Genomic DNA, 27,017 nt, shown 5'->3' on the forward strand with positions numbered 1-27,017 from the left:
GTCAGGGAGAGGAGACCGATGCTGTGTCCCTTGTACATAAGGACACAGATCGGTTACCTCCCCCAGTCAGTCCCCTCCCCCTACAGTTAGAATCACTCACTAGGGTACACATTTAACCCCTTGATCGTCCCCTAGTGTTAACCCCTTCCCTGCCTGTCACATTTACACAGTAATCAGTGCATATTTACAGTATAGCACTGTTCACTGTATAAATGTGAATGGTGTCAAGAGTGTCCGGTGTGTCCGCCGCAATATCGCAGTCACGATAAAAATCACTGATCTCCGCCATTAGTAATAAAAAAAAAAAAAATGCTATAAATCTATCCCCTATTTTGTAGCCGCTATAACTTTTGCACAAACCAATCAATATACGCTTATTGCGATTTTTTTTTTTTTTTTACCAAAAATATGTAGAAGAATACGTATCGGGCAAATCTGAGGAATTTTTTTTTGGAGGATATTTATTATAGCAAAAAGTAAAAAATATTGCTTTTTTTGTAAAAATTGTCACTCTTCTTTTTTTTATAGCGAAATAAATAAAAACCGCAGAGGTGATCAAATATCACCAATAGAAAGCTCTATTTGTGGGGAAAATGTGATTAAAATTTCATTTGGGTAAAGTGTTGCACGACCGCGCAATTGTCATTCAAATTGTGACAGCGCTGAAAGCTGAAAAATGGCTTGCGCAGGAAGGGGGTGAAAGTGCCCAGTATTGAGGTGGTTAATAATAGAAAAGGTAAAATGGTGCAAACAAAAGTGTGCATAGAAATCGCGTTACAAAGGAAAAAAAGAGACAAAAATACAACGGCAAAACCAAAAAGTTTTAGGAATGAAAATACCTTAGTGTGTACAGCCAAATTAGTCCAATCAATGAGCATGCTCTTTTCTGGTCTATGAGGAGGATGATGGTAAAAATGATCTGACCAAGAGGTCTGAGGAGTGGCCCACAGATACAGTTTCTATAGGTATTAATATCTTTAAATGTCTTGTCTAGTAACTTGCATAATATTGTCCAGCATGACATTATGTTTTGAATGAATACAAATATGATGTGTATCAGATGGCTATTTTACCTAGGAGAGGCAATGGGCCTTATCTGCTTTCAGTACCTCATAGGATAATGGTGTTTGGGCTTAAAATCCTGCTAATTAACCGATACAGGTAGATATGTCCTTATTCTGGCTGTACTATTATCAGCTCAGGAGTTATGAAATACACTGAAGTTTGGATTTTTTTGGCTGATTGCCAATCCGGAAAACTTATGTGGCCATTCCACCAGCTGAGCTATTTACGACAGGTAATGAGTCTGAGACAAGGATGGATATCTGTTAAGATTCTAGTTACTCAAGCCTAAAAGCTTGATGGTATTATGATGGCCATTCCAATGAATGGGGTGTGGATTGTCCTGTTAATGGGGTATAGGCCAACTCAAAAGGTTATCTGGTTGCCTTGTTTATGAATTAATAGTTTTGAGAGGGTTTGCTGCGTTCTCTCAGTTGACTGATGAGGATGATTCGGAATGCGGCTGAAAGTTTAATAGAATAACAAATTCTAATGTAGCCAGGCCCTGAAGAGGGGTTCACTTTGGCTAAAAAAGATTTTGTTTTTCAAATACCGCGGCTGCCCTGGGCCCTCTCACACAGTTTTTTGGGATGCCTATTTTATTATCATCCCACCTCTGTCCGGTTTTTAATAGTCCTGGTAGGACAGAAAGTGATGCAAAGTGTGACCAATGGGGTGAACACATTTTTTTTAGTAGAGTGGGGAAGTTAGATTTCCTGAAGATGTTTTTTGTTGCTCTCCCTGTGACAGCCATTCTCTCTATTTCTTGTCCTGGCGACACAAGGACAGGAAGTGAAAGACAATTTCACCTATGGGGGGTAACAGAAATAAAAGCCTGACTGAAGTTTTAACACTTCTCCACTGCTTCCAAAAAACAGAATTTAAATGGAGTTTGGCTGTAAAGTGGGTTAGCATTGCCTTTTAATGCAATGTTGTTCTTTTCTAATGGGTTCTAAGGGAATTTATAGATCAAATGGAAATATCTTTTCTACTGAGTAGTGACATGAAGGAAGGCCATTATCCAATTATCTCTTGTAAAAGAAAAATGTTAAAAGCTGGAATCCAAACCTGCAATTTTTAACAATACTAGTAGGGGTCAAGTCCAGCTTTGCAGATACAGTGGGGTTGATTTTCTTTAAACAAATAGGCTATTCATTTTACAAGCGAAATTGCACTTTGCATGGGAATATCCCCAAGAGCTTACTTAAAGTGTTAGTAAAGGAAATATTTTTTTTTTTCATTTAAAATAACAAGTTATACTTATCCCCACTGTGCAGTTCATTTTGCACAGAGTGGCCCCGATCCACGTCTTCTGGGGTCCCTCGGCGGCTGTCTCTGGTCCTCCCCGCAAGTACTGACCACAGTCATACGAGAGCTCTCGCATGGTGGTGAGTAATTGCGGGCACGCTCCCGTGATACAGCGAGCGGCCATAGCCGCTGTAGCAGAGCCTCCCAGAGAGAGCCTGGGAAAGTCCTGTGCGGGGTTTATACCTCTCCCAGGCTCCTCTCTTACACGTTCAGGGAGCTCTGATCCACTACAGGTGTTGGCCCTCTCCCCCAGGCCAATTTAAGCTCACGTGAGCAGACAGCCTTTGCTCTGCCTGGGAAACACAGTTGGGACTGATCTGTGAGAGAGCAAGAAGGTTGGTGGAAAACTGTTAAGCAGTGTGTGTTAAAGCTGACAAGCTGTAGGCTTGTTCAGCCTGGTAGTGAGGGCTTGTAATATTGTAGTTAGAGCCGAGACACGGCTAGGTTTTTGTTTAACTATTTTTGTTCTGTTTGTTTTTCTGCACCCTGTACAGCACCTGTAAATAAGACTTTGTACATAGCACCCATAAACACCCCATGCATAGATTGCATTAAGATGAAAAAACATTTTCCTTTACAACTCCTTTAATGTTGTTGAATTTCAATTAGCAAAAAATACCCAATCATGTGCAAAGATTTTTATTTATTTTTTTAAAAGGGGCTTTTTGATTGCAAATGATTGGATCATTCATTAAAGTAGAACTATAGGCCAAACATTTTTTACATTTTGGATAGAGTCCTATCGGCTTTATTTTAGCTGTGTCCCTTTTTGGAGATTTCCCGTTCACTTCCCATCCCATAGCCTAACTGGAAGTGAGAGAAAATCCCTGCAAATTAAGGGGATTCCTTGGGGACCCCTAGGTCACCAGAACTAGTGTCCTCATTGGAAGATTTCTTCTCCTATTACTTTTCTGTGCAAACACCCAAATTTTTGATTTTATTTGACTTTCACTTTCATTGGTAAACAGGACAAATCGAGACGGTGAATCACCTTAATGTGGTCACAGTCAGCAATAAAAAAAACTGACACTTGTTCTAATCCCTCTGCACTCTATCCATAGCCAAAAGAAAAAGTTTTGCCTTTTAGTTATACTTTAATCCCTGGGGAAAATTCCCTTGCAAAGTGTACCCCAGTCAGTACCTCTTACATAGTCCTGTTTATTATATTTGTGCTGTGTTACTGGACAGAGGTAAAAATGGAAATTGCAGCACTTTATCCCAGTGAAAACCAAGAGCATTGGGAATGGGAGATTCATCTTTCTTGGTACATAGTGGTATCTTAAACGTTTTCTCATCTGCTGTATGTGTATATATACAGCCTCAAACAGGAAGGGTGATATCTATGTCTGCTGCAGCGATGACCAGTATACCAGTTTTTAGGGCCAGCGTTTCTGTATATGGTACTATGGGCTATAAAGCTGCTTGATAACTTTTACATGTGCCTAAAAAGGCCGCCGCCCAGAGAGCCTAGTACTGCCACCACTCATTGCTTTAGGAAGTAATCTACAATACATCTATACCTTCCTCCCCTCTGGGATGTAAGAAGCCTGGAAGCGACAAGGATTTGGTCACTTCCAGCTTTGGTTTGATGTTTACAAGCCATTACTGGCTTTTGAAAGAGTCTGATCAAAAGAACCTCTTTATTGAATGGCAACATAAATGGTAGAATTTTAAGGTCCACTAAGTAGCTACTGTTAGGTAGGTTATTTGACCATTACAGAAAAAAAAGTAGATTAGTTAATATAACTAAGAATAATTAACTACGATTGAAATCATACTACAATATAGAGTATTGGCTTGGACCGCAGTTTTTATTTTTTACGCTTTAAACAAAAAAGACTGAGGCCCCATACACACGATGGAATCCATCCGCTGAAAAATCCCAGCGAATGGGTTTCAGCGGATAGATCCTATGGTGTGTACACTCCAGTGGATCTGTTTCCGCGGATATTTATCCCCTGGGATGGATTCCAGCAGATCAAATATTCGCTGACATGCTAAACAAATCTATCTGCTGGAATCCATCCCAACGGATGGATCCGCTGGTCTGTATAGACTCACTGGATCCATCCGTCCGAAGGGATCCCCCGCATGCGTCGTAATGATTCGACGCATGCGTGGAATTCCTTATATGACAGCGTCGCGCACGTCGCCGCGTCATAATCGCGGCGACGGCGCGACACGTCATCGCCAGAGGATTTAGGCGCGGATTTCAATGCGATGGTGAGTACACTCCATCGCAGAGAAATCCGCTCAAATCCTCAAGAGGAATTATCCGCGGAAACGGTCCGCTGGACCGTATTCGCGGATAAATCCTCTCGTGTGTATGGGGCCTGAGTGTCGGTTCACACAGGGGCAACCTGACTTACAGCGCAACTTTGCAAGGCGACTTCAGCACGACTTGAAGCAACTTACAACACGACTTGAAGTTGCCTCCAGGACAGGCGACTTTGGCTGTGGCCAATCACAGAATAATCAGCTCTGTAGAAGGGAGGGGTTTGCCTGAGTAAACTATTTTATTTTCCTGTAAAGTTACTTCAGTTAAGATGTGTTCCGGCTTTGGAGGCAACTTTCATTGAAATCTATGGGTACAAGTTGCCTAGAAGTCGCCTTGAAGTAGTAGAGGAAACTTTTCTGAAGTCGGAGCGACTTCAGTAGTGTACATTTAAGACGGCTCTCGTTCACTTCAATTGAATTTTTTATGTCGCACGACTTGGGGCGACACAAGTCGGATCCCAAGTCGTGGTAGTGTGAACCGGCACTGACAATTTTGAATAAATAAACAATATTTTTTATTTTCTGCTATAAATCATTCCCAATAAAATATTAAAACCAAAATGTAATTTCTTCATCAGTTTAGGTCGATATGTATTCTCCTACATATTTTTGGTAAAAAAAAAAAAAATCCCTATACGTGTATATTGATTGGTTTGCACAAAAGTTATCGCATCTACAAACTATGGGATAGATTTATGGCATTTTGAATATTATTATTTTTTTACTAGTAATGGTGGCGATCCGCTTTATTTTTATTTATGGGGGGGATTGGGGGGGACAAATTAGACACTAAGTGACACTTTTTGGGGTCCAGTGACACCAATACAGTAATCAGTGCTAAAAAAAAAAATGCACTGTCACAGTATAAATTACACTGGCAGGGAAGGGGTTAACACCAGGGGCGATCAAAGGGTTAAGTGTGTCCCTGGAAGGTGCTTACTAACTGGGGGGTGGATACACTGGAGGAAAAGAGAGATCCATGTGTCAGCTTAGCTGAAACACAAGATCTCTCTTTTGTTTCCTGACAGATCGGTGGTTTGCCTTGTTTACATAGGCAGCCCACTGCTCGATCTCTCCACTGAATGATCGGTGGGTTATGGCAGCCATTGCGGCTGCCAGACCAGCTGATTGGCTCCCGCTGTGTCCAATCACCGCGGGAGCGGCGCTCTGGCGTTGCCTCCCTACACCGCTTGCAAAAAAATCATGTGATTTTGCGCAGCCGGGCCGCCTTGCTGCAGTATATATGCGGTGGGCGGTCAGGAATAGGTTTAGGGGGTAAGGCCTAACATGTAGTTGCCTCAATTCTATTACTCTTATTGTTATTGCAACTAGACTCAAAGTACTGACCCTGGTATTCTGTTTATGTTCCTTTTAGTTGATCTCGTATGTAACCTTCACTTGAAACATTAAAGAAATAAAGTGGGAAAAAATCTCCATCTTAGTCAATAATCATCATGCTTAAAATGTGCTTGTGGCTAGCTTAAGGCCCCTTTCACATGTGCGGACCGTATGTCCACATTTTCATCTATCCGTTGCGGATGAAAACGAGACATACATTGGTCCCTATGTGACTGCGGGTGTCAGTGAATGACCATCCGCTGACACCCGTAATCACCCGCCTCCGCAAATATCCGATTTTTCGGACAGAAGAAAATCCTATTTTTCTTCCGTCTATCGGATCGGGTGAACACGGACATACGGTCCGTGTTCATCCGATTCCCCCATAAGGGAGAGCGCAGGGAAAGACAGGGCGGTCCCTGCACAGTGTGCGGGGACCGCCCTGTCAGCCAACGGCTCAGCGGGGATTTTACGGAGGATCCCTGCTGAGCTTGACGGACACACGGAGGCGGATCATTACTGATCCGCCCCATGTGAAAGGGCCCTTATAACTGCTTTGCCTGATTATTTTCTACATAAGCCAAAAACTCTAGGGTGATGTGCATCTCATTTTAACGAATATTCTTTCAAACCCAAACTCACTATGTGGTTATAAAGTTTAGACAAGTTACTTCGGCATTGTAAAGCGAACACGTTGCACTAAACATGTTACAATTAAAGTGCACAATCTCTCTTAAATGGATAGTTTTGGTACGTCTTCGTATTACATATTTACTAGTTTTGTTTTTTGTTTTTTTAAGCAGAGTCTCATATTACATAGTTTTGGTGAATTTAAAACGTATGTATAGCCGAGTCGAGAAGGATTATAATTCCTGACACATTTTATTCTTGTCTGACTCCCTGATAGGTAGATTCATCCTCTCCAGTAGTCTTGGTGACCACTGACTCTGAGACAGTAATTGATGGAAAATCGAAACTGTTAAAGTTGTCATCAGGACAGAAAGTGAGGGTACATTTTCCAATAAGGACATCTTTTAGGTAAATTGCCCTCACAAAACACAGAGCGGAAAAAAATAAACTTAGGATGATTTTAACCTTGCCATACTCTATCCAGTACTGAAAAAATGTATAGAGGTAGACCGATATATCGCCTGATTTTTAGCCATTTTGATATATCGGCCGATTATTATCAAAATTAGGCCGATATTTTACACTGACCGCCGTTCCTCCTCTCTTCTTCACACTCGGCGGCTCTGGCCGGATCAAGCGCCGTGCTGAGTGTGAAACTGACAACTAACGGAGGAGAGAGGAGCTGTCAGCTCGATGTCGGGGCGGGACCCAGCAGCTATATTACACCAGCCAATGGGATGGTATCTGGGCGGGCCGCTATGTGTATGTGGCCCCGCCCTCTTTCTAAAGCAGCCCAATCATTCGCTGGTGTAATTTACCTGCTGGATCCCGACCATCGAGCTGACAGCTTCTCTCTTCTCTCTCTCTCTCTCTCTCTCTCTCTCTCTCTCTCTCTCTCTCTCTCTCTCTCTCTCTCTCTCTCTCTCTCTCTCTCTCTCTCTCTCTCTCTCTCTCTCTCTCTCTCTCTCTCTCTCTCTCTCTCTCTCTCTCTCTCTCTCTCTCTCTCTCTCTCTCTCTCTCTCTCTCTCTCTCTCTCTCTCTCTCTCTCTCTCTCTCTCTCTCTCTCTCTCTCTCTCTCTCTCTCTCTCTCTCTCTCTCTCTCTCTCTCTCCTTTGTTAGTTTCACACAGTTACACTCGGCTTAGTGTGAAATCTGCCATCGCCAATCGGTGCCACATGCCAGTGCCATCTGTACTGAGGAGTGTGTGCTAGAGTGACAGGAGTAAGCAAGAAGGAGTAGAGTGGGTGAGGTGTGTGTGTTTTTTTTTTTTTTTTTTTCTTATCGGCCACAAAAATCGGCATCCTATATCGGCCATCAGCCGTCCCAATTTCTAAATATCGGCATCGGCCAGAGAAAAACCTATATCGGTCTACCTCTAAAAATCTATTGGCTATACATACACTTTAAAGGTGAGTGTACCAAGAATGTAATGTGTATGGGTGCTAAGCTTTAAGTAGGTGGGTCCATTCAGTAATATATAGTGTATACCTACATTCAAGGTAGCAAAACATGGGCTCATGTTTGGATTAGAGAAGGAAACCCCCTTTAATATTTTTTTTCCCTTGTGAATCCCAGTGAAACACAGAAAACTCATTCTGTTTCATTGTTTTGAATCCGTTATCCAATGGATTTCTGACCACTGGGTTCAAGCCAGAAGAACATTATGTTTACTAAAAGCTATCCATGGAGCATATTACACAATTGTGGTTTGGCAGAGCGAGTGGTCTGTGAGCATTGCTCTTTTCCAAATGTGCAATCATTACGGTAGAGAAAATTTGACTTTGGGCACAAATACACCCTGGGAAGATTCATTGTATCTTACTTCATCCCAGAAGATTACCCTTAAATCGATCTCTTCATCTCAAGGCACAAAGCTGCCGAGTTTGGGTTAATCTGCTGCAGAAGCCTTCACAGGTTGGAAACAAATGTATTGTTTTCAGTCTTTTGGTATATTCAGTAATTTTTTTTTAATATAGTAAATATCTGACTAGCAAGCAGTAACTTTATATTTTGGACATATTTAAAACTTAAATTGATTTAGAAGTACGTGTCAATTGGTGTTTACATAAACACACTGAAAACATAGTTTTTTTTTTTTTTTGTCATTATAATTTTCACCTCAGTGCTACCACTTCCCCTTGTGTGACTAATTACTCATCAATGCTTACTGAAAACTTCTAATCTAATCTACCGGCGTATAAGACGACCTTTTACACCGGAATTACACCAACAACCGGGGGTCGTCTTGTACGCCGGGTGAAGCAGCTGCCCGATTGACATCAGTTCGCCGGGTGCTCTGTAAAGCTGTATGTAGTCAGTATATGCGCCGCTCAGCCAATCCCAGTGGGCATTGCACTCTGTTGATGACTAGAGCCTGCTAAGCCTGCTCGGATTGGAGTAACAACCTCTGCCAATCCGAGCAGGCTATATTATGTAACCTGCTCGGATTGGCAGAGTTTGTTACTCCAATCCGAGCAGGCTTCGCATGCTCTGTAGTCATCAACAGAATGCATCACCTGCCGGGATTGGCTGAAACGGCGCAAATACTAAATTACATAAAGCATTACAGAGCACCCGGCGGGCTGCGGCCTCTTCATAACAACGCTATTACCGCACAAGGGGGTCGTCTCAGAAGGGGGTCGTCTTATACGGTGAGTAAAGCACAAAACCACCATTTTGAATTAAATATTAGGGGGTCGTCTTATAGGCCTAGCCGCCTTTTACGCTGGCAAATACGGTACTCTTTTTGCAGAATCCCATAGCAAAATCGGCTGTATACTGGTCATGTCAGTGGAGGGAATTCAAATTGTTTTTTCTGGGTTACTAGATTTAAAGCAGTATTAAACCCAAAATCAATAGTCTAAGAATTGGTAAGCTGCAATATAATAGATATGTGGGCTTCATTAGTTTGACTTGTTTATGCGTTTCACCATGTGGTATAGGACAGGGCTCGACAAATCCCGGTCGCCATGGCGACTAGAAATGGTGTCCTGGCGACTTGGCTTGGAAGGTGGGCAGGTGCCATCTGGTGGTGAGCCGTTGGTATTACAAGTTATTACCACCAGATGTGAGCTGGCGCCATCTGGTGGTGGCCGTTGGTATTACAAGTTAAGCATTACAAGTTAAACAGCAATTCTAATGTCATTTTTCACTATTTTTCAATGCCATATTCTTCCCTCTAATTGGAACCCCCAAACATTATATATATTTTTTATCCTAACACCCTAGAGAATAAAATGGCGATCGTTGCAATACTTTCTGTCACGCCGTATTAGCGCGGCGGTCTTACAAGCGCACTTTTTTGGGAAAAAATTACACTTTTTTTTTATTAAAAAATAAGACAACAGTAAAGTTATCCCCATTTTTTTTAATATTATGAAAGATAATGTTACGCCGAGTAAATTCATACCCAACATGTCACGCTTCAAAATTGCGTCCGCTCGTGGAATGCCGACAAACTTTTACCATATAAAATCTTCATAGGCGACGTTTAAAAAAAATCTACAGGTTGCATGTTTTGAGTTACAGAGGAGGTCTAGGGCTAGAATTATTGCTCTCGCTCTACCAATCGCGGCGATACCTCACATGTGTGGTTTGAACACCGTTTACATATGCGGGCGCTGCTCACGTATGTGTTCGCTTCTGCGTGCAAGCTCATCGGGACGGGGTGCGTTTTCTGGCTCCTAACTTTTTTAGCTGGCTCCTAGATTCCAAGCAAATTTGTCAACCCCTGGTATAGGATGTCCATAGATGAGTGAAAACAAAAAACTGACCCGATTACCCACACATTTAAGGTGGATGGGGATTCCTCCCTGCTATAGCCTGCAGTGCTGATCGAACAGGGCAGTTGAACAGAAGTTGATCGGTAAGATAAACTTTTGTTCAACCATAGTGGCCATACATTGATTGAAATGCATCCGGTCCCTGCTGAACTTGCAGAATTGTGATCATTGCATGGCCAGTTCTAACCAACAAGTCCTGTTGTTGTTGTTATTTTTCAGTTTTCTTTAAAGTGGTTGTAAACCCTTCCTGTGCTATTTCCACCTTATCAACCTTTCCTACCTTATAAACAAGTTGCTCTATGTAAAACGCTTCCTACCTTATCCCTTTCTGTGTAATCTGTAATCTTTGAATGAATGACGTAATCGGCACATGCGCAGTTAGTGCCGTTTTTCCGGCCGGCTCTTCTTCTGGCCGGAAAACTGTGTACTTGCCAGGGCTGCGTAATTTCCTCTGACTGACGTCAGCCCTGAGATCCCGCGATACTCCCTCCCTGAGAAGCTGATTCTAACCCCATGTGACTCGCTATGTCACAGGGGTTGGAGCGCAGAGCCAAGGACAGAACCTGTCTGTCTGAAACGAAAACGAGGCTTGGCTTCAGGAAGGAATGCGCACGTGCGGGATTATGGACACAGAAGAAGAGTGAGGGCGGAAATAAAATACTACTGATACGCGGAAGACAGGAGTCATAATGGCAGCGGCTGAGTACAAGCAAAGGCGAGCATAAAAAGTCATTTTTTTCAAGTAAGAGCGTTCTATTTGTATAATGTATGTAGCGCATAGCTGCTAAACAGCAAGATGAAATTGCATATTGCTGATTTGGGGTAACATTATCTGAGTTTACAACCGCTTTAAGAAGCTTTTTTTTTTTTATTATGTAAAGCCTGTATCCCAAAAGGGAAAAACAAAGTGGAATTAAAGTCCTGGTTGTGATAACTGCAAGCAGACAGGCTCTTTATTGCAGAAGAGACATATAATTTATCTAGGGCTGCAACTAACGATTATTTTCATAATCGATTTGTTGGCCAATTATTGTTTCGATTAATCGGATAATAGCCTTAAAAAAAAAAAAAAAAAAAAATTGTCATTTTAAATTTTTTTTGGGCCAATTTGTTGTTGGGCAGATTACAAAACACAAATTGCCGCAAAAACACATTACATGCTTTTCTGCAGCTTGTCCATTGAAGTATATTGAACCAAAAAAAAAAAAAAAAATAGCACCGTTTTGCGTAAAAAGTCCTTGCCCTTTCCAAATACACAGCAGCTGAAAAAAAATCATGGATGTGAATGTGTCCAATAGGAAAACATGTAAATGAACCGTAGTGTGTTTCTTCAAAAAGCACCAAAAACAGAGGTGTGAACCCAGGCCTGAGATGTTTAGTAACATAATGGGGTTAAAAAAACAAAAATAATTACAAAAAGAGCAAATAATCGCTACTGTAAGGGGTTCATTTTTTTACTGTGGGACAGTGAAAGTAATATTTACAGTAGCGATTTGCTTTTTTGTACTGTAAAGGGCTAATTTTAGTTTTTTTAACCCCATTATGTTACTGGCCGATTAATCGATTATGAAAATTGTAATCGATTAATTTCATAATTGGTTGTTTCGGCCCTAAATTTTTAAATTACAATTACAACTGTTGCCAATTTATTCTACAGGTTCTCTGCTTTCAGAAAATGTCTGTGTGCTCCAGCAGCGAAATGGCTAAATGGTTTTAGTTCCATTTTATTCTTTTTTTTTTTTTTACAATATAACTAAAAGTAATTTTTTTATTTTTATGTTTGCTTTGAATCAAGTAAAGATAAATTACAACACCTTACAGAGTCGGTTCACACAGGGGCAACACGACTTTGGGAGGCAACTTGGACACGACTTGAGTATGAATCATCAGGCAACTTACAAGGCAACTTCAAGTTGCCTCCTGGACAGTACAAAGCAACTTCAAGTCGCCTCCAGGACAGGAGGCTTTCCAGTGGCCAATCAAACAACAATCAGCTCTGTGGGAGGGAGGGGTTTGCCTGAGAAATGTATGTTATCTTCCTGTATTGTTGCTTCATTTAAGACAGTGATCCGACTTCTGAGGCAACTTCCATTAAAATCAATGGGTACAGATTGCCTACAAGTCAGATTGAAGTAGTACAGGAACCTTTTCTGAAGTCGGAGCGACTTCAGTAGTGTGTATTTAGACGGCTCCATTCACTTCCATTTATTTTCTCAACCACACGACTTGGGGCAACTTCAGGTCGGATCCCAGGTCGCCCCAGTGTGAACCGGCTCTCAGGGTTTTATCGCTGTCTGTGTCCAGGTTAGGGAAATTCTTGCTTTCTGAGTGTTCCGTTTACCGTTCTCACCGAAAGTGAAATAAAAATGTTGGATTGTCACCAGAACAGGAATAAAGGGGAAATCCTCCCATGGGCAATGGGAACACTAGTTCTAGTGCCAGTCAGGTACTTCTTCACTTTGGAGGAATGTCCACTCACTTTCTGTTTTGATTATGGGACAGAAAGTGAAGGAAAAATTCCCAAAGATTTTCAAGTCTCCAAAGATCAAACAAAAATAAATTTAGTGTGAACTGAATTCCCCCTTGCATCAGAGTTCACGTCATAAACCTTGTATCAGAGTCCACTGAGGCTCGGTTCACATATATACGAATTGGATGCATTTTTAACCATATCCAATTTGCATAACATGGGGAGCGGACTGGCTTTTAATGGAGCCGATTCACATATGTGCAGGGCGGCCGCAGTGCGGTTTTAAAAAGGGTCCTGTGCTTTTTTCGGTCCGGTTCTGGTGCAATTTCAGGTAAAAAAATTGTACCTGAATTGCACCTGAACCGGTGAGCAGAAACGTACCGGACTGCCACACTGAAATTTCGGCTGCATATGTGTGAACCTAACCTGATACTGTGCACATTAGTTGTGAGCCAGATAAAATCTTGCATCAGATCTCAGTTTGGAGACCCCTGCTTAAGAGAACTGGAAGCTGTGGGAAAGGGAAGGGGTTGCTTTGTGAGTGCATTCAGGGATTCTAAACAGGATGCTAATGTGATGTGTCATGGGAGTCATCTGCCTAATAAGCTTATTTATGTCAACTCATTTTTTGTCTTTATGTAAAGTAATTGGTTTATCTTACATTTTTCGGAAATTAATTGCCTGGGTGGTCTTGAATTCCTGTTTATTAGTGTTCTTTCCTCCTCACCATAGTGAAGAAATCCTGAAGATGATAGAGTCAGTATTTTACCATTGTGTTTGCTGGCTGCATTTTTGAGGACATTGAAGAAAACACAGATGTTGCTGCTGTACCAATGCCTGGCCAGCTACTGTACAGATAATTAAAAGGAGCAGTTCTATTTTAGCTTACCATGTCAGCTTTGTGGTTTGTAATAATAGATTGGTAAAGCTATCCTATTTGCCTGCATCTGGAAATAAGTAGGTCCAGGTTCATCTGGTCTGTATATGATCTTTGCACAAAACCTGATGTCATTCTTTTAAAATTTTATTTTTAGCAGCAAAGTTTTTCCTGAAGGGTTGAATTTTTAGACTTTGAATGGCATTCTAATTCTTTTCACACGTAGGCAAGTGAATTCTGGAGATACACTGCTACCATATTTTTCCAACTATACATAGTTCTTATTTGTTTTTACCCCATAAAGTCCAGCTTGATTGACATGTGTAAGCAGTTTTCAGTGCCAGAGCTGTTTAGATCTCTAATGACAACCTGTTATTTATTCTCAGTTTTCAGATGGCAGTTAATATGTATGTCTCCTAAACCAGACATCCAGAATGTGTTCATACTTTTCTACCTCGAAGATTATTGGGAGTCAATAGAAGGCAAATTGTGTCATTACTATTTAGGATGCATGAAGTAAAATAAAGACAAATATTTTCTAATATATTAGTGATATATTGGTTCACTGGTTCAGACCTGCTTAGTTTTGACATGCTGAGGAGGAAAAGTGGCCACACAAAGGTGTTCATTTATCTCCTCCAGGGCCTGTCTTTTTACAGGCATTTGACGTTTTACAGCTTGCATGGAGCCTAAGGCCCATTTCACACGGTCGGATAGAATGGTGCTTTCAGCTGCGGATTTTACTGCAGCTAGAAGCTAGAAGCACACAATGCCACCCTTCCTATGACACCCTTCACACACTGCGGTTTTGTTACCTGCGGTTTTGTGTGAATAGAAAAAATAGAATTGAATGCGTCCATGTGCGATCTGGCGCAGCTATCGGCACATAACCGCAGGTAATTGCAGTGCACTGTGTCAGCTGCGTTTGGTATGAATCTTGAGGGGGAACTCCACGCCAAATTTCAAATAAAAAAAATGGAATGGGTTCCCCCTCCAAGAGCATACCAGGCCCTTGGGTCTGCTATGGATTTTAAGGGGAACCCCCGCCCTTATCTGAGCACGCAGCCCGGCCGGTCAGGAAAGGGGGTGGGGACGAGCGAGCGTCCCCCCCCTCCTTAACCGTACCAAGCCGCATGCCCTCAACATGGGGGTTAGGTGCTTTGGGGCAGGGGGGCACCCTGCGGCCCCCCCACCCCAAAGCACCCTGTCCCTCTGTTGATGAGGACAGGGCCTCTTCCCGACAACCCTGGCCGTTGGTTGTCGGGGTCTGCGGGCGGGGAGCTTTTCTGAATCGATAAGGGGGCCCCCAGATCCCAGCCCCCCCCCCCCACCCTAGGTGAATGAGTATGGGGTACATGGTACCCCTACCCATTCACCTGGAGGAAAAACATGTAAAAAAAACACACTACACAGGTTTTTAAAGTAATTTATTAGTCAGCTCCGGGGGTCTTCTTCCGACTTCTCCGCTCTTTCGGGGGGGCGTTATGCCGGGGCCCCCTCTTTCTTCTTTAAGCTATTTTACAAGCGGGGCTCCGGTCTTCTTCGCTGTCTTCTCTGTTCTCTTCTGCTGGGGGAGGGCGGTCTTCACCGCCGTCTTGTTCTGCCGAGGCCCCCGCTTTCCTTTTAAGCTCTTTTACAAGCGTCTTCCCTCTTTTCCTCTTCAATGTTGACACGTTGCTTCCTCCAGCTGTAACCAGGGCTGTGGAGTTGGAGTCGAGGAGTCGGAGTCGGGGGAAATTTTGGGTACCTGGAGTCGGAGTCGGCAAACAATGCACCGACCCCGACTCCAACTCCTACTAAATTTAGATTGGAATAAAAAAAAAAAAAAGCAAGTTTAAATGTCCCAATTCACAAAAAGTTATAATTAATGACTTCTCTACTGTAAGAATAAAGACCAATGCATGCAGTGCCTCACGTAACCGCAAAACGAACACGTTAAGTGACCGTGAAGAAGCATGCTTTTCATGTGCTTCACTATATGGCACACAACGCACAATTAGGAGCTGCAATACTTATACTTTCCATAGTGTTGTGTTCTGCTTTTACAGGGAACGCATGTTAGAGAACCAGTAAGTGTCCAAATAAAAAAATTCCAACAGGAGTTTTATAAAGCACTAAAAGAAGTTGAAAAGTATGATCGCTCATCAAAACTTACTGTTGAAGAAGCCATCCTTGTTTATCCAGAGATCGTTAGTGATGTGGCCAGAATAGTTACTGCAATGCCACCCACCCAAGTCAGTGTGGAAAGATTATTTTCAGCCCTAAAAATAATAAAGTCTGACTTAAGAGCCTCTATGAAAGAGGATCTGACAGAGGCAATTCTCTTCCTTAGAACTCTACATTGAATTGATTTGCATTTGCTAAGCCTATAACTACATTTCAAGATTAATATAAACCATTTCTAGGTTTTACAGATTTTGTTTTTGGTTCATTATAGATAAGCTTTGTTTTTGTTCTAAAACAACCAAATAATGTGGTTTGTATTTTTGAACTGGTAAAGATCCTGCTCCTGATGTTTATGCCTGCTGCTACTATCCAGCCACTTGATTGTTTTCATTGTGTTTATCTTTTGCTTAAACTGTGCAATACAGTAGACTGTTGGCTTCCCAGCCAGTAGTCCTGTGGTAGGTTGCGTTTCTTTCCCTCAAGGAATGTATAAAATATATTTGCATATTAATACAGAGGAGTCGGAGTCGGAAGTACATAAAACTGAGGAGTCGGAGTCGGAACATTTATCTACCGACTCCACAGCCCTGGCTGTAACGCCGGGTGCGCGGCTCGCACCGATTTTATAGGCCTCTTATGACATCACAGTCCCATCATGCTCCGGGTGGTGACAACATAAGGGGGCGGATATCACCCGGTAAACACGAGCGTGCGCCCCCCCTCCTTAACTGCACCAGGCCGCATGCCCTCAACATGGGGACAGGGTGCTTTGGGGTAGCACCCCCCCCCCCCATGTTGAGGGCATGCGGTTAAGAAGGGGGAGGGTGCTCGCTCGTCCCCACCCCCTTTCCTGACCGGCCGGGCTGCATGCTCGGATAAGGGTCTGGTATGGATTTTGGGGAAACCCCACGTTGTTTTTTGGGCGTACGGGGGTTCCCCTTAAAATCCATAGAAAACCCAAGGGTCTGGTATGCTCATGGAGGGGGAACCCATGCCGTTTTTTTATTTGAAATTTGGCGTGGAGTTCCCCCTTAAGATTCATACCAAACGCAGCTGACACAGTGCACTGCGATTTCCTGCGGTTATGTGCCGATAGCTGCGCCAGATCGCTCATGGATGCATTCAATTCTATAATACATTTTTCTATTCACACAAAACCGCAGGGTAACCCCAGTGTGTGAAGGGTGTCATAGGAAAGCATTGTGTGCTTCTAGCTGCAGCCTATTTGCCTTTAGTAAATCAACCCATTATTTTTTTTTTCCACAAAAAAGATTTTATTGGTGCAAAATCAACATTACACATATATACGTTTGTCAGATTCAATAAATTCCGAACAACAATGTACTGGGCATCGGTGACAAACCTAAAACATTTGGTATAACAAGGGTAGAACAGTATATTCAGCCTTAAAAGGAACAGGGTAAGCGGGGGTTAGTACCTACATAAGACTCGGTACATAGCATAGGAAAAAAAAAGAGCAAGAAAACCGACAGATCATTTTATTGAAGTGGGGTCAATTCAGGCTTCCCGGAGGATATCCCATCTGAGGGAGTATGTGGTACGGTTTGTAGTAGAGATGCGGGTGGGACCGGGAAGAGAGTTAGGGAAGTAAGGCCTATAGAGAAGGTCTGGGGCTATAGGCAGTTGCCTTGGGGCGACCGTTTAGGAGCGGTAACATTGTCGGTGTGTGGGGAATTTCCGGGGAAAGGGAAGGGGGAAGGACGTTAGGGAGTGAAGAGAAGAGGGGAGAGGGAGGGGGCAAGAGGGGGAATCGAGGCAAGGGACAGAAAGAAAAAGAAGAGAGAAAAAAAGGGGGGGGGGCCACTCCTCCGTCACAGCATCGCGGAGCACCTCAGGCTGAGGTGCGAGGGGAGGTAATTAATAGGTAGCTCAAGACTTTACAAAGGGAAATAGGATTTATAACAGTCAGAGAATTTGAAGTGGGTCCAGCAGGCCCAGGTTTGTGTAAATTTCTGTAGACGTTCCTGAGATATGTGGATAAGTTCCTCTAATTCTGCGATCCTATCTATTCTAGATAGCCATTCTCTAATGGTGGGAGCGTCTGTTGAACGCCAGTGGGTTGGGATGCACAATCTTGCCGCATTTACCATGTGCATAGCTAAGGTCTTGTGGTAATCGTGTTTAGGAAGGGTTGAGTGGTGTAGGAGATATTGAGCTGGGCTGTAGTCTAGTTCATATGTGGTGACCTTTTTAATGATGGAGTGTACCCCCGTCCAGAACCGCTGGATGGACCCACACTCCCACCATATGTGGATCATAGATCCCACTTCAGTTTTGCATCTCCAACACGTGTTAGGGATCGTAGGCGAAAACTTATGCAGGCGCGTAGGGGTTCTGTACCATTTGGTTATGATCTTATAACCATTTTCTTGGATCGCAACGTTTAAGGATCCTTTGTGCGCAGTTGCATAAATGTTTTCCCAATCCTCCTTGTTGAGAGTTAGTTTCAAGTCTTTTTCCCAGGATTCGTGTAGGTGTTCCATAGTAGGGGGGGCAGAGTTCTCCTGGAGGTAAGTGTAAATGGAGGAGATTAGGTGTCTTTGTGGGGCAGGGCGTGTACAGAGAGATTCAAAGGGGGTAAGACGCCTAGTCCAGGTTTCTTTCGAGGTTTTGGACGAAAGGTAATGTCTCATTTGCCTATAGGGCCAGAATGGGAGAGATTGTGTGCGGGAATCGGCTACTAGATCTTCATATGATCTTAGGTTTCCTCCCTGAAACATGTGGTTTGCGAGGATATCTGTATGTGGCCATTCCTTTTGAAGGAAGGTAGCATCTCCCGGGGGGAAGTCCGGGTTTCCCCTCAGGGGTGTCAGCGGGCCTAGGTGGGTGGAAAGTTTATGATGGGACACAGCTCTATTGAACGCTGCTAGGGAAGGGTATATTAAAGGGTGTGATTTGAGTGAATGGGGCCATAGCTGAGGAGGAATCCATGGTAGCGTGTGTGTAGGCGTGTGGGTAAAATGTCTTTCTAGAGAGACCCAGGCTTTCATCAGGTGATGTATCTTCCAGTCTGCCACCCTAGTCAGGTGGCAAGCGAGGTAATATTTGTGGAGGTCCGGTAGGCCGATCCCGCCTCGTTCCTTAGGTAGAACAAGACGAGAATATTTTATACGGGGAGGTTTGTTTTGCCATAAAAAAATTGTGTAGGCTTTCCTGTAGGCGGCGAAGAAGGAAGGGGAGGTGGATCGGAATTGACTGCATTAGGTATAACAGGCGGGGAAGGATTACCATCTTGATTAAGGCTGCACGGCCAAACCATGATATGTTCAAGTTGGCCCAGTCTTTCAGGTCACTTTGGACCCTTGAAAGGGCCCCCAGGAAGTTCAGATTGTAGAGGTCTGCTGGTTTCCTCGTGATCTGAATACCCAGGTAAGTTATAGACTCCTTCTTCCACTGAAACGGGAAGGACTCCTGGCAATGTGCTACTTCCTGTGTGGGCAGGGAAATGTTCAAGGCGTGTGATTTAGAGTAGTTAATCTTCAGGTTTGAAATTTCTCCAAACTGGCGTATGTCTTTTAATAAATTAGGTAGGGAGATTCTTGGAGATTGTAGGGAGAGCAGAATGTCGTCCGCAAAAGCGGCGACTTTGAATTCTTTACTTGCAATGGTAACTCCTTTAACGTCAGGATTTCTGCGTAGCCTGTTCAACAAGGGTTCCAGTGTCAGGATGAAAATCAAGGGGGATAAAGGGCATCCCTGTCGGGTTCCATTATTGATAGAGAAGGCGTTTGATAGGAGGCCGTTGGTCTTTACCCTGGCCGATGGGTTGGAATAGAGGGCGTCAATGTACGTAGCCATGTGGGGCAAGAGGCCAATACCTCTTAAGACCTCCCGCATGTAATCCCATGCCACCCTATCAAACGCCTTCTCAGCGTCAAGTGATAAAAAACAGCCTTTAGCATCAGAAGTTTGTAACCAATGTTGTATGTTCAGGGCGCGTATGGAATTGTCCCTAGCTTCCCTCCCCGGAACAAAACCTACTTGATCCCATGTTACCAGTCCGGGGATAAGAGGAAGTAGCCTGTTGGCCAGGATTTTTGCGTAGAGTTTGATATCTACATTGAGTAGAGAGATAGGTCTGTAGTTTGATGCCAATAAAGGGTCTTTACCCTCCTTGGGTAGGACTGTTATGTGTGCTTCTAGGAGTCTGCCTGGGTGTGTGAGTGGGTCTGCCAGTGAGTTAAACATCTTAAGCATCTCGGGGCTCAGAGTGTCCTGGAAGGACTTGTAGTAAATTAGTGGGAGACCGTCTGGACCTGGGCTTTTCCCTACCTTCATTTGTTTAATGGCTAGGTGTAATTCTTCTTTGGATAGGGGGGCTTCCAAGGCCTCAGCTTGTTGGGAAGAAATGGTTTTGGGGCAATATTCAGCTAAGAATTCTCGTATCCGAGAAGCACGAAGGGAAGCGGCAGTGTCTTCCGGGTCGATTTGGGGTAAGTTATAGAGCTTAGAGTAAAAACTCTCAAAGTGATCTGCTATTTCCTCATTTTTGGAAAGGAGGGTGCCATGCTTATCCCGTATTTGGTGAATCCTAGAGGTAAGTCTAGCTGCCTGCACTGTGCGCGCCAGCATCTTGCCGCTCTTGTTGCCGTGTTCATAGAACACCTTTTGTTGGAGAATATACCGTCTTCTCGTACGTTTCCCCAGTTCATCTAGGAGCGTAGATCTGGCATGTAATAGGTCTTGTAAAACCTCTTGCGAGGTTGATTGTTTGTGTGATGCTTCTAGTCTATTTATAGTTCTAATAAGCGTCTTTATAAGTTCTTGATTTTGTTTTTTGGCGGCTGTTGCTAAAGAGATAAGCTTCCCCCTTAAGACACTTTTGTGCGCCTCCCAAAGTGTGACAGGAGTGATTCCTGGGCTATCATTTTCCTGAAAGTATAGTTGTATATGTGACTTGATCTGTTCAACTACCCTTGGGTCTTTTAATAGGGTGGGGTTTAAACGCCACGTTTTAGTAGAGTTGTTTGTTTCAGGGAACGTGAGTGTCACAGTGACGGGGTGGTGGTCGGATAGGAACATAGGTTCTATCGTGGCCTGGGCTAAGAATGATAGGTCAGCCTGGGAGAGAAAGAAATAGTCTATTCTTGAGTATTTCTGGTGTGGTGGGGAAAAGTAAGTGTAGTCTTTATCATTTGGAAATAAGGTGCGCCATGTGTCGTGGAGTGTTAGGTTCTGGACCTGTAATTTGATCTGGCGGATCGCACGGTAAGGGAGAGTGGATGTGCCGGTAGAAGTGTCCAATGCGGGATTCAATGGGATATTAAGGTCACCTCCTAGGAGTAACAACCCTTCTCGGAAGGTGGAGAGAATATCCCCCACCCTCCTGAAGAATGTGACTTGGTGTTCATTTGGGCTGTAAATATTGGCCAAGGTGATTGGTTTGGATGCAAACATGCCTTTTAGGAAGATATACCTGCCTTCAGGGTCAATCAGTGTGTCGGCTATTTGAAAATCAGCATTTTTAGATATGAGAATAGAAACTCCTTTGGTCTTGGAATTTGGGTTTGTGGAGTGCAGTGCCTGCTTGTAGATATGATTTGTCAATCTCGGAACAGCATCTGACCTAAAGTGGGTTTCCTGCAGTAGTAGGAAATGCGCTTTGTGTTTGGAGAGAGCGGACAGGACCTGAGACCTTTTCTCTGGGGAGTTCAAGCCCTTCACATTCAAAGAGAGGCATTTAAGGGATAGGTGTTGTGATTTATCCATCTGGACAGTACGCGTACTCAAATATCCAATTTAATGTGTTTCCACCCAACTAGGTGGAGTGAGTTGCTATGGGAAATGAAAGTTACTTGAGGGGCGATTCAGAGGCGAGGGGCGATTCAGAGGTGCGGAGGAGTGGTCCCTAGAAGCGGGGAGTGGACACGCAGACGAGGAGTGTTAGGGGACTAGGGGGGTGCAACCCATTATTTCTACAAAGATTCAAGAACATACACTACTGCACAGGCACACAGACTTTCATGATTGTGTCATTAAGGAACTGTCATTAACGTTCAGCAAGTTGATGCTGGCCCTGGACAATGCTTGAACAAACATGGTGCTGCCATTCTGGAGAGAAAAGCCAGTAAAAGCATTGTCGGGGGGGGGGGGGTGATCTTTGTGAAGGGTAATAATTCTTGTGCTACACTTGGGCCAAATCCAGTTCCCTCAGCAGGGGACCTGTCCATCGGTTCCCTGCTTAGCGAGCAGACGACAGGTCTGTGTCTGTTTTGCTTATTCAGAGCAGCAATGGCCCGCTCTGCTCTTTGGGCAGTCGGGTGTAAACAGATCGGCTGTCCATTTACACCTGACCGCCCTCTGATCCGACCAGACAGAGGGAACAGATCCCCTTTTGTTTGTTTTTGCTGGATCAGATCGGATTGAAGGTAGGTGGGTGTAAATAGAAACATGTCCATTTACATCCGACGCTCTATAGGGGAGAATGGAGAGCTCGACCAGATCCGCCTAAAAAATGGACAGGCGGACACAAGAGTGTGCACAGTTTTCAGCAAATCAGACCTCAATACAACTTGAATTGAGAGGAATGAACAGTACAGATTGTGCAACACTAAATGGAGCCTCCTTATATGGGTCGGTGTGGTCGATATTTACTTTTTTTGGAGCATCGATATTGGTCACAAAACTTACTGATATTACTTCAAGGGGTTGTACCAGGGTGATGCCGCAGCTTGTAATACCAACTGATGCGGCTCAGCGAGCCACGAGCCAGCACGCCCACCAGCTGTCCAATGACCTGAACAAAGCCGATGCTTTGTTTGCCTCTGATCTAGTAACTCGGAAGCGATGTCATAACATCAGTTCCGGATTACTGGCATCTTAAAGGCACCATTTGGAAAAAAGTATATAAAGTATTCGAAAACTCAGATCTTGATGTTTTTGTATACTTTCAAGTACAGAGGAGGGGCTTGGGGTCTTGTAAACCCCCGATCCCTCCATAAATAGTACCCGTCACTGTCTATTAGACATGTGCAGACTGGAATATTTTGTTTTGTTTTTTCGTTTTCGTTTGGAAAATACATTTATTTACCGTATTTATTGGCGTATAACACGCACAGGCGTATAACACGCACCCTAACTTTAGGAGGGAAGTTTCAGGAAAAAACTTTCCACAGCTCCCTCCGTATAACACGCAGGCACAGTTTACCCTCTATTTTCAGGGTAAAAAAGTGAGTGTAATACGCCAATAAATACAGTAGTTACTCCCGAAAATCGTTTTGATTTATTTCGTTTTTCGTTGGGGAATAGCTTTCGTCCGAAAATCCAATAATACTTGGTTTCTGTCGAATGGTCAAAAGAATATTCGCCGGAACGTCGAATCTTTGTTGGTGTCTGTCTTATGGTCAATAAATATTCGACGTGACGTTGAATCTTTACGTTGAATCGTACATTTCCGTTCGAATATTCCGTCTACAAGAATTCTAATGTTGTATGACTAGTAATAATGTCGAATCTATTCTCTATAATGTCGAATCTATTTTCACATGAATCGAAATCTATTCTCTGTAATTTCGAATCTATTATTTCTATAGTGTCGAATCTTTTCTCTATAATGTTGAATCTTTTCTCTATGATGTCGAATCTTTTCCCTATAATGTCAAATCTCTCTATATCGAATTTTTACCGCAACGAAAACGAAAATAAAGCATTTTTTATGTCGGATCTTTCGGTTTTCGTTTCTTGCACTTTCATTATCGTTTGTTAAAACGATAATGAAAAAAACAGATTTTCGGACGAAAATGCATTCTAACGAAAACGAATGCACATGTCTACTGTCTATTACTGTCGCAAGTGATGTTTACATTCTTTGTGACAGCAATAAAAGTGATGATAATTTTTATTTTATTTTTTAAAGGACAATGTAAAAATTTAAATTTTAAATGTACAGAATATCCACATCTGAAATCGGCTATCTGCCTGAAAGGCAGCCAAAAAAATTAGAATCGTATTGGCCCTGAAAAAACAATATTGGTTGATCTCTACTTCTACCCCAATTAGCTTATACAATTACACACTAAGCGTTAAAATAAGGGTTTCAAAATATTAACTTTCCCCCGTAAGAGTCTTTAAAATATGCAGACAGAATAAAAAAAACTGAGGGCAAGCCCAGTCATGTCTGCCTTTGCATCCACCCGCCATCTAAGTCACCTTTATTTTATGTAGCTCTTGCTGCACCTTTGATATTTCTTTGTTAGGTCACTGTCAGCGCCAGTTGTCCAACTCTTACATCTGCTTTGTCTGGTACCGTTTGCACCTGGGGGGGCAGTTTTATATGTCTTTTTATTACATGTTACTGTTGTTTTTGGTTTATGGCAGAGTTATTAGTCCAATAATTCAGTAGTTATTGTACTGCAATATATCAATATATTTCTCTTGTATTCCTAATAGTAATGAATAATTTTAGTCTTCTACTAGTCTTTTTACACCCAGGCCCTGGTACTTTGTGTTAATCACCTTTAGTTACACCCCGCAATGGATAAATGGCACTTTATTTTTACAAACTGTACAGTATATGACTTGTGGTGTGCTGTGCTGGAGAGTGCAAAATTTGGTGCAGCTCTTCATAGAAACAAATCTGCTTCCATTTTTTTTGTCGAAGCGTAACTAAACAAGTTACAATTATAAGCAGATTGGCTACCATGAACAGCTGCACCATATTTTGCACACTCCAGTTTTAGTAAATCAACCCCAATGTATTGGGGTGCAATTCACAATAAATGGCATCATAACTCGTTGCACATAATAAAGCAGATGAGCTACCATGCATTGTGGTAACGCAATTTGCCACAATTCACATGTGACAGTTGACCTTCAGCGCTAGTTTGCACTTACTTCAAAACATGACATTGGACGCACTTTTTTAAAGCTCTCTGAACTCGATCAGTCAAAGCTCCTGTCGCTTGGTGCTTTGATGAGGCTTCAGTGGAGTTTCAATGGGGCTTCGATGAGCCTTTGGTGGGGCTTCAAGCGAGTTATGCCATAGACTTCTATGGAGGCTTTGAAGACGCTTTGAAACACCACTAAATCTACATGGGGTATAATTTCTGAAGAGAAGTGTAAAGAGGACTGTAAGCTAACCATTTTATTTGTGACGAGAGCTTTGACTGGCATTCAGAGAGCTTTAACAAAGCCTGTCCAAAACCTTGTTTTAAAGCAAGTGTGAACTAGCTGTTAATGTGTGTTGAAGCCAAAGCAAGTGTAAATGAGCCCTCAGAGTTTTGATATTTCTTTGCATCAGGCCATTATGTTTGGTAGACGTAGCAATTAGCAAATGAATGCTGTCTGGTGAGTCTCAGGGTGTAGATAGTGACTGAACGTATTGTATACAGTGTATGCAGTTGAGAAGTGTGGGGTATATATCATACGGCAAAATGTTTAGCATAAAACTGTGTGGAGTATAGAAAGTCAAGCACAGTCTACAGTGTGTAAACATTTTGGTAACAGATCACTTTTATTGTACCTTTACTGACAGTAGAAAGAGCATGCTGGTTCCATATACAGTACTGTATTTAACAAACTATGGAGGAAATCTGAGGCAATCTCAAACATCATAGTTTTTATTCTTTTCTAAGCAAAGGGTCTCCACATAAACGTTCAGTTGTAGCTAGTAATTTCCTCCAGCTTACCAGTGGCTATACCCCAATAATCAAATTGTCTAAATAAAGGACTGCACTTTTGTATCTATATAGGTAGATTCACAAAGAGTTAGGCCGGCTTATCAGTAGATAAGCCGACCTAACTCAGAATCTACGCCGCCGTATGTTTAAGCGTATGCTCAGAGATGCGCTTAAACATATCTAAGATAGGACGGCTTGCGCCGTCCTATCTTAGATTGCAATTTTTCGGATGGCCGCTAGGTGGCGCTTCCATTGCGGCCGGCGTAGAATATGTAAATGAGTTTCTACGTCGATTCCCAAACGTACGCCCGGCCGCCGCAGTCGCTTTACGCTGTTTCCGTAAGGCCTTAGGCGGCCTAAAGTTATTCCACCTATGAGGTGGAATAACAATGTTAAAGTATGGCCGCCGTTCCCGCCGCGAGGTTCGAATTTTTTAAGTCGTCCGCGAATCGGGATTTACGTTGTTTACGTCCACGTCGAAATTAATAGGCCCGTACGGCCTACTTAGCCGCAATGCGCACTGGGAAATGTAGGCGCCCGGCGCATGCGCAGTAACAAAGGACGTCAAAAACGTGAGGTCAAGCCTCATTACCATACAACACTTACGCCCGCCGCGTTTACACTACGCCGCCCTAAGTAAGGAGGTAAGTGGCTTGAGAATCATGTACTTGCCTCTCTTACTTAAGGCGGCGTAGTGTAAACACGCTAGGCTACGCCGACCTAGTTTTGCGCGCCCCTACCTGAATCTACCCAATAGTTCACATTTAGTTTTTCTTTTCAGTCAGGCCTGTCAGATACATCTAACAGATTGAAATGGTGAGCATGGCTTCACTGTCTGCACAACAAATTCAGCACCCTGGATCCTCTGAATCCCCAGGGATTGTGATATGAAAATTGTAATAAGCCTTGCTCACTCTTCCTTCATCCATAGGCCCACTGTTATCTGTTCAGGTCGTCTATCACAGAAAAGCACATCCTCCATGGGATTGTACACCCCATCAACACCCATCATACCATAAGAACATACCTAAAAAATAAATAAAAAACACAACAAGGATTGTGGAGAAGTTTAGGCCGCGGCCCCTTTATTGGGTTTAAAACAATTTTAATTATGAAATTAACTTGAACCTTTAACCACTTAACCCCCGGACCATATTGCTGCCCAAAGACCAGAGCACTTTTTGCGATTCGGGACTGCGTCGCTTTAACTGACAATTGCGCGGTCGTGCGACATGGCTCCCAAACAAAATTGGCGTCCTTTTTTTCCCACAAATAGAGCTTTCTTTTGGTGGTATTTGATCACCTCTGCGGTTTTTATTTTTTGCGCTATAAACAAAAATAGAGCGACAATTTTGAAAAAAATAAATTTTTTACTTTTTGCTGTAATAAATATCCCCCAAAAATATATAAAAAAACATTTTTTTTCCTCAGTTTAGGCCGATACGTATTCTTCTACGTATTTTTCGTTA

At 43.0% G+C, this 27,017-nt stretch overlaps 1 protein-coding gene across 2 annotated transcripts in view; it reads left to right on the forward strand.

The window, feature by feature from the left end:
- The window catches only part of SRFBP1 (serum response factor binding protein 1), a 153,873-nt gene that overhangs the window by 66,995 nt on the left and 59,861 nt on the right, over positions 1–27,017 (forward strand). Inside the window, exon 1 of one of the 2 annotated variants that reach the window (XM_040344140.1) lies at positions 2,676–2,705. The exons of the other annotated variant lie outside the window; for it this stretch is intronic. The gene's annotated coding sequence lies outside the window, so the exon portion shown is untranslated. Of the gene's footprint in view, positions 1–2,675; positions 2,706–27,017 lie in introns of those variants that run through there. 2 annotated transcript variants of the gene reach the window in all.

Source organism: Rana temporaria, chromosome 1, assembly GCF_905171775.1.
Source record: "Rana temporaria chromosome 1, aRanTem1.1, whole genome shotgun sequence".
Classification (NCBI taxonomy): Eukaryota; Metazoa; Chordata; class Amphibia; order Anura; family Ranidae; genus Rana; species Rana temporaria.